Here is a 12,995-nt window from a genome sequence, read left to right on the forward strand (position 1 = left end):
ATATAATATTAGGTTTTTTAGCTTCACACAGATAAGAATGCGAACTTAAAAAAAAATCGATCATGTGCGACTTCTACTATTTTTGGATCGACCTTTTAGATTATTTCTAGGGTAGTTCTTAAAGTTATTCTGCCTGCATTAATTATAAGTTACCTTGCATGGGTCGCTATGCTCTCATTAACCTTTACGTTATGACATGGGTACCCTGAAACCCCCCTAAAGAATAAGCTTGCCCGTTAGTCATCGATTGTTTTCGGTAGATGCACTTCCCGTACCACAACATGGCTCCTCTTGATCCATTGAGACATATCTTAAATATTTTATCAAAATAATGCCCACCCCGATAAAGATGATTCTAAATGTGTTTTGCGGCGCTACCAGAAAGGTAGGTTATGCAAGCTTTTAATATGGCATAGTGGTAGCACACTTGCCTGCAAGTCTGGCGGTTCAGATTTGAATCCAAGTGTATCTAAGAAGTTTTTGATGACTCTTAATTGAACTATCAAACAGGATAATTCCTTGTGTTGTCACATTGAAAAAAACTGCATTTGAAAAGAAACGTCGAGGAAAGTTGTAGTGCACCCCATGATATACAGTAAAGTTCCATGGCAAACAATCGCAGCCAGCGGGCAATACGGGGGTGTTTTGCGCGAGATACATGACCCTTATTTGTCAGGGCGTGTACTCTACAGAGGCCAATCGACACTAAAGAAACATGTCGCAGGGAACATGTACCCCATCCTCGTGGAAAATAAGTAAAATTTACATACAAGAGCAGAAATAGCTTGTGCAGGCTTAGAAAGCTAGCGAATAATAGTTGCAATTTTTTTTCGGAATTATCCCATGTCGTTCTTCTGGTCTGTTAATTTTCGATGACTAACTTCGTCTGGCTTTTTCTTCATGGAGTTCTCGAGTCTTGTGGTGCATTTGTCAGTGTAAAGAAAGAACCGAAGTTTATGTTCCTCTTTACTTCGGTTTGTTTCATAATCTTCTTTTTCCCGTCCGTTTCGGGTGATGCCTCGCTTCATCGTTGGCTTCACCTTTAGCTGTGGCAATGGCGGTGCTTTGGTTCATAAGCGATCCTTCTATTCCCACAAGCCGTGTCCGCGAAGATACAAAAAGCATTTGTGTGTTTTCCTCTTCCGAGCATTACTGCAGAGACATATTTAGAGGAGAAATATAGCGGGTGAAAACAGAACGACCTATCCTTTACTTTGTCCCTTTGCATTGCCTAGTTCGTGGCGTAGCCTTGTGCTACGTACAGCCATCCTTTAAAGTCGCCTATTGCACCTTTGAGCATTTCTATGTACAAGGTTTAAATAGCTCGCTCAAACAGAGGCACTCTCACAATCACAAAGCAACTCTGGCTTCTTCAGACCTTTGCAATTTTGTCCCCGTCAAGCCTGCTGAGCTACCTTGAAATACACAAACAGATATATATATCCGGGTGGCTTACAAGGATCGAGCGCCATCGGTGTCATCACTTGACGGTGGTAGATCCAGAAACACTAACATGCGCGCTACTAAGCTTGCAAAGGTATATAGTGTGCCGAGCTGTGTACCAGATATCCGTAGAAGCTGCAGTAATAGCTGCATCCCTAATGTATAGAAAAGAGTGACGGCATTCAATTTTGTCGGAAAATATAGGGTATTTACGTCCATATCGCTGTCCCGCCTGTTATTGGCTGAGACTGCATATCAACTCACGAATCGCTGGTGCTACCGTTGCGTCTGGCCTTCCAAAGCATGCAGAAAAGTCGACATCGGCCATGGTGCTGTTTCGTGATTAAAATCCAACGGACCCTTTTTCGAGGCCTCATGGGGTTAGCCGACCCAGGGACCTAAGAACGGGATAGTCTGTTTATTCCCTCCTATAAGTATCACCCCGGCTTGCTTTCCTTTCCGTCCTCATCTGCGTTGCGTTCCCGCTCGCCAGCTCTTTTCTCCATCTGGAGTGCCATGACTCTCATGACAGTATAGAAGTGATGCTGGCAGCAGTCTTCCTAATCTGCGCATTTGGCTTCATCATTGCTCCCTTCCCGTTTGCCCCAGCTGCGCTGCTTCGGCTCCATCACCTAGCCATTGCCCGGACAGGGCATGCCGGGCAGACAGAGACGACCGCGGCCCAGGCTCCGGTTTCCAGCCTTCGCCGGTGGTGGCTGTCGTTGTCGCCCCCCAGACATCGCCTCGTCCTCCGCCAGAGTCCACGGCTCCTTCACCCCTCCATTCAGTAAACTTGACTCAGTCTAGCCCGGCCCAGCCCAGCCCTGCTCAGTTCGGCCTCTCGACCGGCCAGTCCGCTACCAATGCTATGCTCGTCGGTCTGCTTAACAGCACTAGTAAAAGCACGCCGACGACCCGCCGCGGTTCTCCTTTGCGTGCTGCTGCTGCTGCTTGCTGTGCGTTTGCTGGCATTGCCTCTCCGCTGGCATCGCCCTGCTTCCCTTCGTCCCTCTTTCTTTTCTTCCTGCAGCACTTCTTCTTTTTACTTCTTGCTCTCTATATCCTGCGTTCGTTTGCCTATCCCTCTTTTCTTGACCGACGCCCATTTCGTCCGTCTCAGTGGAAACAAGATCGGAACCGAGTCGCTGCGAATATTACTTGGGGAAAGTGGGTATGCGAGGCAGCACGCACAAAGCCTGATGGGCCAAGTACCAAACTATCCCGGCTGTCGCATATCCCACGTGTACACACACTAACATACACCCATGATGGGAGACAACAGTCCATATACGCACGAACAGGGAGAGGAGCACGCATGACAGTCTACGAAGGCGTTAAAATTAACAACGAAAGCAACCGCCAGTGGGCCAAGCAGAGCCCAGCTTGACATAGAGGTCAAGCCGCCATAGTCATAGTGGCCGTAGCAGAACACAGAAATCTAGTGTCAAAAAGAGTAAAAAAAAAAGTGGTGACAATGCTTCTGTTGATGGTGACAACTTTCTATATTCGGCATAATATCCTACTGGTTGTTCATAGGTATTACCGAAAGTTCAGAGGTTCAACGAATTAGCCACGAAAAACATTCCACAAACGTCTCGCGCCTAGTTACCCCCGCAGACGGACCTTCCACCGGTTCTCTCTTATTTGCTAGCAACTATGGATAAGTAATATGTGAGCACGTCTACTGAGATGAACTGGTGTTAATATCGTTTAGCCGTTCTGCCTCTTTATAACCGATTAACACAGGTATTACGCGCTGTACACTATTCTATTTCAGTTGGCCATTCCCGCTCTCCCGCCTGCTTGTTTCCTGATACAGTAAAGCACCCACACCAAGCTCATTACCACTATAAGCGTCTACGGCTGACGTCGTTCGCTCTCTTTTGGCGGCAACGGCAGCAGTAGCAGGCTCGATACCGATATCAGTTGTAGCGGCAGCGGAGGTAACGGCCGTTGCTGATACTGCATCGTCAGTAGCGCATTTTATCGCGCGGGTCGCTGTTGCCACCAGGTTTCTAATGATAGCTTATAAGTGGGCTCGATAGGAGCCATTAGGGGAATGGATGGCCTAGCTTAGATACGTTTAGGCAGGCAAGCCATCTTGCTAAGGCTGGCTATCGCCATACCATCCTCTCGCTCCGCGGCTCAGGCCTGTTTCCTACATTAGGTCTCGTTCGACATGTCTATACACTCTTTTTCTTCGTTTCCCCCTCTCTCTCTCCGTCTTGTTCGACAGTGGGACGATGAAGACCGAGACGACGATGGACGCCTCTCCATCGCCTATTTTTACACAGCAACGAGCCTGTGGAGCGGGCGAGAACCAGGAGCTAGGGTCTATGGAACGGATGGCAAACAACATCGCGGCCCCCGACTCAGCCACTTCAACGCTCCACTAAGAACCCACCGGCCAGTGCCACGCATCAACCGCTCCGTAAAACGTGTGAGTGCTCGCGTTTACCTCGTCTGTCCCGCCATGCTTCGCCTGCTCCCGTATGTGTCTATCACTTATGAGTTACTTACATTTATATTTTGCACAAATGGATGACCCTTCCAATGAACACCCAACCACAAGCCGTGCTATAGCGGTGCTGCCAATGCATGCCTGTATGATACATACAACAGCGATATATATGTCTTCATGAACCTAAACACATCACGAGAGAGGATGGTAACTTTTGCGTATTACGATGGGCATATGTGCTCGTCTGCATTTGTCTAGGTTGTCTGTTTGGCCTTTTTGGTAAATCACACGTGAACACGTGACAAAGCGAACCTGCACAGTAATGGCAAAACAACTGGATAAATATAAAGATATAGAGACGAGGTAAACGAAACAGAACTAAAGAGACTAGTAAGGCATGATGAATGAAATATAAGTAACACATATTGTCCAGGGACAGTTTTAGCTAGGGTCAAAAATTTCCTGACAAAAAAATACTTCAATGACAGACTTTACAGCAATTAATTTCAGCCATAGTTTACTAAAGGAAAAACATATCAGGAGGCAATGGAATTAGAGCGATAATCTATGAAGGTACAAGGTTGCACTTATACAAAGTGGTAGCTGGATCCGCAAAAAAATGTCTAAAAATCAGACATAGATTCTACCTAATAGGTGATGCCATGCCCAGAGGAAAATTAATCAATTTTATGCTGTAACTGATTCATGAGCTGTGTCCACATCGCAACGCTATACTGCCGCGATTGGACCATGACCTCCAAAGCAACTAATGCAAATTTTAAACTATACTATATATATATATACCAATTATGACTATACCATGGTTAAATGACAAGCCTTTATTATGAGGATAAGTAATTATCGAGTTCGTTTCAACAGCTTCTGTAAAGAGGATGGACTTTGCTAGCAAATTTTTTCGAAAACACATTTAATGCCATGATATTCATCCTAAAAATCTGCATGTTTTAAACCACGCGGGGCAGTGGGCCGGCTGGGGGCTCTGGCAATAGCACTGTTCATAACCTCCGCTAGACTAAAAGTGTACCACTCGCGCCGATCTTCTGCCGCCTGCTGAACAGTTTGGGTTCCACAAACAGTTTGACCTACAACGTTCCAAAGGGCACTACCAGTAACCCCATAGAGGCATGCAGAAAGGCTTCAAGCTTACTTTCTTTCTCTGCGCGCTCTCAGATGTAAATTCCGAGATTTGTCGCACCCAGTCCCCATCCAGGCAGTCGGGCAGTCGTCTAGGCTAACCGAGAGCACCCCAACCCGGCTGCTGACGACATTCCCTGGGCTGCAGCAGCGGCCACACTTCACCGGCTCAACGGAGCTCGACCGTGGTCGCCCGCTTGGTCCGCTGCTCGATCCAATGGGTCCACCGGCTCTGCCGCCTCTCGCAAGCATCCCTATTTGCTAGAGCGTATTTCTGTGTCCTTTCACCCCCCTGTTCACCCTGCGCTGTGGTAGTGGCTTTGGGCTGACTCTGGGAGCAGTCGCAAGGGAGTAGTTGCCTGACAACGAGCAACGGGCGGGTGGGTGTTGGGGTATAGGGGAATACAGGAAGAAAGGGAGGGAAATAGGCGAGGGAGAGATGTTGAATCTGAGGAAAGCATGCGAGATCGCAGCGAGCACTGACTACGCGATCGGCAACTTAATTGAGACTTGTTGTTGACTCATCAGAAAATTGAGCTCGAATTGGCTGTGAACTTTGCCGAGGACTGGATAGCGACAAAAGGCTAGGCCACGCCCCGTTTTCGATGTCCTTAACACGAACCCCCTTCACTAGGCCGAACGTGGATGTCTGTGGTGAGCTCTTTTACCTAAAACAAATTTCAACCATTAAATGTAGTGTACAACCTGAAAGCTTTGCGCAAACATGATGGCTAACGGATTCAGATAGACTAACAGAAATTATGTCACATTATACGGATCCACTCAGCTATCGTATAGTAGGCATTCTATACACCTGATGTATAGAGACAGAAAGAAGGATTACCAAATATATCCCGCAGTCTTCACTCTACAGCAAACGAAGCTGATTTGCGGTATAAGCCTAGGCCATAGTAGCGGGTTGGGCATCGACTGTCATTTACCAAGTGTATACAGAGACGACAAAGGAAAAGAAAGAGGGAGCCTTAACTCTACGAAAAAGGGAAAGTCGACGACACAAGTTGCTGTTGATCCCGGGTCAATCTAGTATCAGTGCGCTCCATCTTTACCGCCGAAGCTTTATTTGAACGAATCGTTTCTCGTCCCGATGCTTTCGTTTCGTTTTGTTGACGACAGCCGACTGCCCGCAAGAGCAGGCAGCTAATTTAGCGGTACCTTTGCTCGAAGTGGTCTGCTCATGGTTAAGGTAGCAGTAGAGAGCCGACTTTATTAAGGCGGAAGTTCAACAGCAGTTGAAATGTTAATCAGTGAATACGATCGACATATAGGCACGCGTGCATGAGGTTCTGACGGAATATGAAAAATGGACGTAAACATTATTTTCGTTCAGCTCCTGCCAACGCTATGGTGCACGTGAGACGTGCTAGATAAAGAATAAAGTAAGCTCCGTGAAATTGTCAAGACACAGCAACTCTGTACGGTTCTGCTGGTAATAAATGTCATTTGTTGCAGGATCTAATTCGCAACTATAGCAGTGTGAGGTAACGCGTCTACCATATTTCAAAGACACTAGCCTAGCAATAACGATTGTTTATTGCGTCCCGAGACATAACTGCGACAAATAAGGTAAGTCTTTCTGATCCTATTTTCCCTTGAAAGGTCTTTTGTAGTCCTCGAATTACTACAGAATGAATAAAAAGGCTATCATTAACACTAGCCTAGACTTATTAGAAAGGCCTAGCAACAGGCTCCGCAACAGAGTCGTCTGCGAAATCCAGCTCGGAGAAATCTGCATTGTGTAGTAAGACCATGCATATAACAAGGATGGAGAAAAAAATAATTTTAACGACAAGTGAAGCAACGTCATTGAGCCGGACGATAGTGATTGAACGGAACTTCACAGAACAACATTTCCAAACCTTTCAGATGAACGGATCTCAGGTAACGATCTCATTGGGTGAGTGTCACTGCGTCAGCCAGCTAATTTTGTTCTTTCTTCCCAACACAGTAATTGTGAAACGGGAAAAACTTTGTATGATTTAGCCCACGTCCCTCTTTTTTCGTTGTTAGCTTCTAACGACTCTTAAAGACTTTTATAGTTTATCTAAATAGTTACTTCAGAACTTAACAACATATGAATCTTAGGTTTAATCTTTAAATAAACGTGTTTGTTTCGTGCTCGTATCCAACCAACCAACCAACCAGTTAAAGCAATGTTGACGCAGTTACGAACCCCAAATTCATTATTTTAGTTTTAATCCTGCCTGACCCGCTAGAATATACTAAATACGGTAGCTACAAAAAATTTCAGAAATGTACTATGAAAGACAATCTGTCGTGCGTCACAGTCATCCGCAAATAGTCATCCAACATTAGGGCCGTACGGACGAGGGTGCGAAGAGGCGCTCCCACATAACGAATGTGCTTGCGTCCGTGATGACGCAGGCAACGATGACGCGTGAGGATGAATATTTGAGTCCCACACTTCTCAAGTCTCGCACAGCAGGCATCAGCTGTGCGAGCCTTGAGAAGACATCGTCAACCAATTTGTAGTTACGTAATCCAGCATGGCCGTTATTAAGCTAGAAGCCGTTTATATCGCCTATGTAGACATTTTACGCATCTTACTAATTAGATAGAAATGTGTGGAAAGCAATTTTGGTCGGCCGATAGGACCGTGCGCGTTTACATACATGCATTGTGAGCAGAAAAATCAAGAACCGACTCAGCTTAAACAACAATTTTGGTTAGTATCAGGTAATATCAAAGATAATCAAGGAAAATCAAACCTTTGTGGTTTCAACAACGTTTTTCCCTCAGATCATTCGAGCATATTCATATTATAAAATATTGAGTTACGTGAATCTTAAGACATAATCGAACATCCGTGTTTTGATATCACACTAAGCAATAGTGGGGGAAAGCGGCAGGAGATATCAGCATCAGGGTTCCAGCACCAACGGTGTTTAGTGGAGAAAGGTATTTTGAGCTGGGCACTAGGTCCATGACTCTGAGTAGCCAAGCTGAGTGGTGCTTCAGAGAAATCCTGCGTCGGGAAGTTCAGTCAACCACACCAAGTGCATATAAAGATGGTGCTCCCCTTTCATCTCTAGCAGCACACGAAACAACTCCTAAGTCAAGGGCCCACCTTCCAACGTACCCCAGAGGTAACTGCGTAGTCCACGGGGTTCGGGGTGTCGATACCGCCAGACCGACGGCAGCAGCGGTGAGTTAACAGCAACGTTGTACGCTGTAACGCCGCTTTTCATCATAGCGATGATGCGCTGCCTTTCTGCCTAGCTTTGTGTCTGCATGCAATGCAAAGTACACGGGTTTGTATGTGAAGCTGTATGTGTTTGCAAGGTGTTGCAAGTAGTACTTCCTTGCTGGTTACGTAGAAGCCATGAGAACGCTGCTATGGGGAAATACAGCCGAGGAAGAAGAACAGTCGGAGGTTGAAAACTGAATGAGAGAAAAAAGGTGAGGTAACAGAGATGCTTTAGTTGGGAGAGTTGGACACGTAAAGCTGGCATAGCCACCGGATCGAGGAGTGCTACAGAGGAACTTATTAAATAACTTGTTTTTTGCTTTTCTCATAAGCAGTAGCAGTGGCGCAGCGGACAAGTGTTCTGCTACTGCTGTTACCAGCGCAGGTTCAGGAAAGGCGAAATCACCACCATCACAGTGTATGTGAGTGGTGAACATTGCCCCTGCTCTTAGCCGCTCCCTTTCGCCGGTACAACAAGAACAGTTTTCACTTAAATACAGGGACAATACAGTATCATCAAAGAACCGCTAGCTATAGACGGACAAGTTGGGCATTGGTCTCGAGATTAGATGTCGTCCTCTCAAATTTACGAAAAGTAACACGGCGGAAGTAACGCGATAGTATGATAAATAATTAGCTATAGAACCATATAGCAGAAATAGAATGTAGAAGCTGCATTTCTACCTTATACATATCCACTAGGTAGTGGTGATGACTTCGACGATTAGATTTGATTGACGACAATGGACCAGGCGAGGCAGTTCACTACCGCTTGTTGTTAGGCATCAAAAGCGCTGCCTGATACTGCTACCACGATAGAAACTATGCGTCGCAATGCCTTGAAAATGGGGGGTGAGAGTGGGGGGTGGAGATGAAGTCGACCGACGGAAGAGCATTACATCGCACCCAGACACCCTCGTGGGGCGCAAGGAACTGCCGACCAGTTACTGTCATCTTTCCTACAAGAATGGCCACTTTAGCTAGCACAAAGTCCACAGCCTGATGGCCGTCTGATGTCAGCGATTGGTCGACATCCGAGTGCACAATAGCGCGTGAAATCGGCGGAAAGGGTTTCAGCATCTGCATGACAGTCTTTATTAAAGGGGTTTCATTTTAAAGATCTTAGTTACACAAAGCAACAAGCTCCTGACCAGATACAGCCCTGCCTCCCTAGCAAGGCCCGATCATTTTCTTTGCGTTTACAACAATTTAAATTAACTGGCTGACGCTAGCAGACTTGCCCTCGGCTTTTTTCTGGCCTCTGCGCAGCCACAACCGAAACAAACACCAGTTCTGCCCAATTTGCTTTCTTGAACCTGTACAAAAATTACTGTTGCACCGAAACGCGATGATATTCGCCTAATAGGAGACGGTCACGTAAAAAGGTATAAAGTTGTAGTATTCAACTGATATCTGCAGCACGATCGCAAGCTATCGTTAGTACGTCGATGAATAGGGCTGACCGCTTCAGCTATAAATCATATCTTATACTACTGCATTGCCTCTGGTTAATGCATAGGCCGATGTTTTAAAATGATCAAACATTACTTGTCCTTATGCACTTATAGCAGCCCCTGTGCCTTTTCTTAAGTACTTGAAATGTTGCACTGTTTTCTTCGCTATATGTGACTACTGAATGCTATTATAATACCATTGCCGGTTCGCGTGAAGGCCGCATAGCTGTCTACTATTGTACATATGGTCATTTGATTAACTTACTTGATAACAATCTTTAGCGCATGAGCAACGAAGCACAAGAGTTGTTCAAACTTAAACCTTCGACCTTGCTGGCTAATCGGTTCAGTCAATCATTGTGAGAGAATACGAGGTAAAAGAGCAAAAGCAGATATCTGTCGAGTGTTCCTGCAGAGTCGAAGCAAGCTTGCAGCTGTAACAGCCCTGAGCCAAACTATCGGCAAGGCCCTGCTGATCTGTCTGTGTTTGTCTGACTGACCCCTACCCGCCCGTGTCTGTCTGTGTTCCAGTAAAAGAAAGAAAAAGTGGCAACAAAGGAAAATGTTCTCCTGTACGAGGTGGGTGCAATCTAGACAGGGTACCTGGCTGGCTAGCGATTGTGGGCCAGCGGATAAGCTTGCAGAGCTGCTAAAGAAGAGAAAAGAGCAGAAACGTCAATGGAACAGCGTTGCAGAGCTATCCGCAGGCAAAGCAAGGCAAAATCCATCGGACCAGCAGCAGCAACAGCAGCAGGCTCAATCAATGCTTTAATTCAATTTCGCGCGCGGTGGCCCCTGACTCCCATCAGCGGTGCGCTTTTGCCTCTGTTTCTCTCCATCGTTTTGGTTCGATGTCTCCCCTGCCCTCCCCACCTCATCCCTTTCCTTCTCTTTCCCCTCTCGCTATTTCTCAGTCGCTTTTACTTTTTCTCTTGGTCTCAATTTCTTGTCCTCTAACACTGACCCATTTCCCAGGCGGCTACGCTGTTCGCATAGCTCGCCACCACTGCCGCTGCGACCAAGTCGGCGGCCGCGGAATACGTTCCATTTTAATCCACCACCAGCCGCAGTAGCAGGGAAAACGTTCCTGTACTCGTCGTCCTCTTTTGCGTCGCCCTACGCTGTGCGGCGCTCTAAACCTGGCAGAAGCGCGAAGCCTGAAACCCAGACGTTATATCCCCCTCCCGAAGGCATCGACAGCCTAATGTGATCCAGCCCGGCCGGAGTTTCACTGCTCTTGCCACGCTGTTTTTCAAGTCGCTCACTACCGTCGTAAGAACAACCGCGACTGGCGCTACCATCACTTCTACTATTTCAGTACCACAGTACCAGCAAAACCAGCCAGCTAGTCTGCTTGTGCTTGCTACTGCTGCGGCTGCTGCTGGAAAAAGACGGAAAAGGCGGTGATGGTGGTAATGGCCGCACATCTGAAAGCCCCCAGCGTTCTGCCGGTAGGGTCTGCCATGAACCCAGGGCAGAAGAGAGAAAGAGGTCACCTTGTGTACATTTGTTCTACGGCAGCAGCACAAGCGACGGCGATGGACGCAGCCGACAAAATCGATCACTCAACCACTGAGAGAGGCGTGGGCCGTGCGAACAGTGCTATCACCACTGCCCTTGTTCGTTCCTTCACCCCGCCGCTGGTTTCTCCACCGATCCTCGGCAACGTCAAAGCTTCTATCCACCGTGGCCGCGTTCGTTGGCTGACTGGCTTCCTGCTTGCCCGACTGCCGAACCAGTTCCACGCCTAAGTTCTGAGCCCTAAAGCCTGCGAAGGGCCCTCCGCCGCTCCCCCCGCCTCAACCGCCTACAGTTGCAGCAGTCGTTCGAAGACTGAACGACGACAGGCAGATAGACAGATGGGCAGGCAGTTCCTGCTGGAGGCCGATCTCTGCCGCCGCCACTGCTGCTTGTGCTGAGATGAGGTGCCGCTATTACTAGAAGGATCGGCCATCCCTCTTCGCTGGCGGCAAATCGCAATTAAATTCGCTGACTGGTAACAGCTCGGAAGACTACAGTAGTACGGGATCAAGATGAGAATAACGCTGTGTAAGGCAATATTTTCTATTGATGAACCCAGAAGGCCACGCGTGGGAAAAAATTCTAGTATTCAACTTTGTTTACCATATGTTTAATTAAATGCTGAAGAATATATACATGTTCTACCAGCGTGAATTGATGCGGGTCGAAGTGTTGAATGGGCTAGGAAGCGTCATCTGTGTCGAGAAGGTTGCAGATTGATCGAAAAGGACCTATAATTGCCCTAAGGCGCTCCTGCATGGTGAGCTCTAAGGCGCAAACGCTTATTATCAAATAAAATTGGATATTTCCAAGTTACATAGGACAACAGGAATGGGTACCGCGATTGAGACAGAATCGTTTGGTTGTGTAAGACCTGCCTGCATCATATATAAGTCTTCTATTTAGGCTACACACAAGTCCGTTTTAAATGTCAAATTATAGTGGCATCGGCAATTCCCTGGTTAGGTTATGAACAAGTTATGTACACGTTTCTATAAAAACAAGTAATACCACGCAAGTTGTTTTAGTCGGTGATCAGTTACTAACTCGACAAACTAGCTGTGCTCTTTACATCCCTCTCATGTCTGTCGTGTCCCGTATTTAATTGTAAACTTGCGATTCAATACTTTGTTAGCAGAGTAATTCGTTTCTCTGCCTGAAAATGTTGATTTGACACCAGATAGTAGTCACTTCAGCTATCCCCCTAATGTGCGGGAGGAAAATATCGACTAACCGTACTTTGCTCCTCAGCACAAAGCTGAAAAACGTATCCAATGGTTACATGAAGCTATCAAGCAAGACAACTCGCGATAGACGTACGTCAATGTGTATCTGTATGGGTGTGTTAACGCCTGTAAACTTGTTAGCATATACACTGCGCGGAAGTGCGGCATGGGTAGAAAGTGGTTATACATTACGTACAATAATGTGCTTCGGAACCGGCTGTGATGTAGAGGTGTGACTCAGCTAGACCGGACAGGACTGCTTGGTTTGTTGAAGGACCAAAGCGAAAGGCATTAAGCGTCAGCAGGGCTGAGGACAAGGATGATGACTTGTGAAAGGCCGTGGGGAATAACATGAGACATGCGAGCGTGCGTAGCGTGATTATATACATAGCTATACCTACACATAGATAAGCATAGCAGTAGTCGATACGCACGAGGAAAATAGCGAAGGACAAGGGGCAAATGCAACTAACTGAGTCGCGGGATTCGCGAAAGAATGAGGCAAAAGG

The 12,995-nt window shown here is 46.8% G+C and overlaps 1 long non-coding RNA gene across 10 annotated transcripts in view; it reads left to right on the forward strand.

Annotated features, from left to right (window-relative positions):
• LOC111247373 (uncharacterized) overlaps window positions 1-12,995 on the forward strand; it is an 84,639-nt gene that overhangs the window by 57,581 nt on the left and 14,063 nt on the right. For 4 of the 10 annotated variants that reach the window (XR_015323237.1, XR_015323238.1, XR_015323241.1 and 1 more), the window contains one exon: window positions 3,680-3,933. The exons of 2 other annotated variants lie outside the window; for them this stretch is intronic. This is a non-coding gene — a long non-coding RNA (uncharacterized LOC111247373). 4 more of the 10 variants (XR_015323247.1, XR_015323243.1, XR_015323239.1 and 1 more) reach the window with 4 other exon arrangements.

This window comes from Varroa destructor, unplaced genomic scaffold, assembly GCF_002443255.2.
Source record: "Varroa destructor unplaced genomic scaffold, Vdes_3.0 BEIS01000003.1, whole genome shotgun sequence".
Taxonomy (NCBI): domain Eukaryota; kingdom Metazoa; phylum Arthropoda; class Arachnida; order Mesostigmata; family Varroidae; genus Varroa; species Varroa destructor.